At 42.5% G+C, this 2936-nt stretch overlaps 1 long non-coding RNA gene across 1 annotated transcript in view; it reads right to left on the reverse strand.

Annotated features, from left to right (window-relative positions):
* Positions 1-217: 217 nt before the first annotated feature.
* Positions 218-2936, reverse strand: part of LOC101845540 — a 9081-nt gene continuing 6362 nt past the window's right edge. The window contains exon 2 of the long non-coding RNA XR_004858483.1: positions 218-277. This is a non-coding gene — a long non-coding RNA (uncharacterized LOC101845540). The remainder of the gene's footprint in view (positions 278-2936) is intronic.

Raw genomic sequence — 2936 nt, forward strand, 5'->3', positions numbered from 1 at the left:
TATCTTTACGGGCAGTTTTCAGCACGGATGAGAGGGGAAGATGGAAATCTTCATGGGCAGTTTTCAGCAACGGTGAAAGGGGAAGAAGGAAATCTTTACGGGCAGTTTTCAGCAACGATGAGAGTGACTGCTGAAGTTAAGGCGTGAGGTGTGATGGGTTGAGGAGCCATGAACACCACAAAGGTGAAGAGAACCTCAGTAGTTCTTTTGTTTTTTGGGGGTTTTTTAATTCAGTCGACTTGCTCAATAGTTATCACCAGCCACATGAGGTTGGGTGCTGGGGATAGAAGGAAAAGATAGTTATTGCAATTGCTTCATGTTTGATGTTTTACACCCCATCGACATAATTAAGATAATTAAGGGGGCGGGCTGCTTCGAATCGGAATGTCAGTGCCATCCAGGCGGAGATGAGATGGATGCAACCTCCCAGCAGACAGACGGAGATACTCTATTAAAACAGCAGCAACAACAACAGAAAACAACAAAAACAACATCTACAACAACAATAACAATAACAACCCCCCCCCAAAAAAAACCCCGTTCACACGGGAACTTTGCACGTTTTTATCTCTCTCTCTCTCTCTCTCTATCTATCTATCTATCTCTCTCTCTCTCTCTCACTCTCTCTCTCTCTCCCTCTTGCCCTTTTTTAACTCACAGTGGAGCATAGGCCATCAACATTTCTCTAGCGAAGCCTGTCCTGTGCATCCTTTTCTACCTGTTTCCATGATGTCTCCGCATTTGCCATTTCCGCATGTACCGCTCGCCTCCATCATGTCATCTTTGGTCTCCCTCTCTTACGTTTTCCTTGTGGATTCCACGTCAAAGCCAGTCTGGTGATGTTTGTCGGGGATCTCCTCAGGGTGTGCCCAATGCATTTCCATTTCTTAACCTGTTTGTTGTCCTTTACTGGCCTTTGGATTGTTCTCTCGAACAGTTGAGCAAATTTGTGACTCGATCGTACTACTTGATTCCCGCTAACCTTCTTAGACATCCTTTTATGAAGCTCAGCAGTTTCATTGCTGCTGATGCTGTGAGCCTCCGTGTTTCTGAACCATACAGTAGAACAGTCTTCGCATTTGCTTTGAAGACCCTCAGCTTGATGTCCAATCACAATTCCTTAGACATCCATATATTCCTGATGATGATGTAAGCTGTTCTTGCCTTTTGAATTCTGAGCTTGATGTCTTCGTCTGTTCTCCCTGCCTTGTTGATGACACTTCCCAGGTAGGTGAAGGATTCAATATCTGCCAATGGTGTCCATTGCAGTGTTATATGAGCATCGGATGCATTCATTCGAAGAACTTTCGTTTTATCCGTGAGAATATGGAGTCCAACACTATGGTAGAAGGTCCTGGGGTGATCTGTCTTCTGTTGCATCTGGGCTCGACGGTGAGAAAGAAGTGTCAAGTTGTCGGCAAAGTCCACGTCTTCCAACTGACTGGACAGGGTGCACTGAATGCCACAGCGTTGTCTCGATGTTGTCTGTCTGATTATCTTTTCATGTTCATAATCATTTGAATTTATAGTCCAAACTTCGATATTTCATCCAAGCCTTGTTTCTTCTTCTTCTTCTTCTTTTTCTTCTTCTTCTTCTCTTCTCCTTCTTCTCTTCTCCTTCTTCTCTTCTCCTTCTTCTTCTTCCTCTTGTTATTTTTCTTCTTCTTCTTCTTCTTCTTCTTCTTCTTCTTCTTCTTCTTCTTCTTCTTTTTCTTCTTCTTCTTCTTTTTCTTCTTCTTCTTTATTTTGGAAGCCAACTATGTAAATACATTTTGATATGATAATAATGCGTTTACAAACGAATCTCCAAAGTAGCTTGTCTATAAACACATGTTAAAATTAAGAATAGCCCACCAAAAGAGGTAAACAAACAAAAAACAAAACAAAAAGAAAACAACAACAAACAAACAAACACAAACACAAAGCAAATAAAAAGTCACTAAGCGGCATTACATTGCAACACCAAAAACCTACAACTACAATAATGACAACAACAACAACGTGATAATATACTTAGTAACCCCCTAGATACAACACTCAAAGAATTCCACAATAACTTATAAGAATGAAACATGTGCAAGGAGAAATAAAAATAGCAACCTGTTATGTTTATATTGTATCCTTTTAAAGCACAAAAGTAAAGATTCAAACCGTTTCATTAACCCAGGCTGCTACTATTCCGGTCCATTTGAGTACTGGGAGTGATGTCGTGCGGTCTATATAGTAACTGACATTTGTTATCAAGTTTGTTATGTTATTTATACATAATACACTAACTATCATTATCGTACCACAGCAAAAACACAAACCCTTCAGATATATCTTGTAGCGACACTTCCTCGCTGATAAACTGGTAGGTGAGGTCAGCTTTTGTCGCTACTGCTGATTCTACGTACACGGTAACCGGGCATGTAAGCAGCAGCTAGCCTCAGTGTCTACGTACACGGTAACCGGCAACCGGGCGCGTACGTAGCCTCGGGGTCTACGTACACGGTAACCGGGTGTGTAGCCTAGTCTCAATGTCACACGCACGGTAACCGGGCGCGTAGCCTCAATATCTACGTACACGGTAACCAGCAACCGGGCGCGTAGCCTCAGTGTCTACGTACACGTTAACCGGGCATTTTGTTTTGTGGGCGGGCGCTTGTGCTAGGTGCACGTTAACTGCTTCGCTCCCTTCGTGACCTTGACCCTTTTCCTATTTAACCCCGCTTTTTATGTCCCAAACCCACGAAAATTATCCCAATCTACTCCCCGTCATCTTTCCCAGTTTAGTTTAGTTTTAGCCGAGGTTTTACGGCACTCGCAACTGCATAAGGTCAAATGAGCGCCAGATAATTAGAGGTGTTACAAGAGAGTAACAAACATAAAAAAGAAGAAGGTGAGATAAGGACGATAGATGTTTGACAGGAAAGAAGGAGCAAACCACACCAGAG

This window comes from Aplysia californica, unplaced genomic scaffold (genome assembly GCF_000002075.1).
Source record: "Aplysia californica isolate F4 #8 unplaced genomic scaffold, AplCal3.0 scaffold00150, whole genome shotgun sequence".
Lineage (NCBI taxonomy): Eukaryota > Metazoa > Mollusca > Gastropoda > Aplysiida > Aplysiidae > Aplysia > Aplysia californica.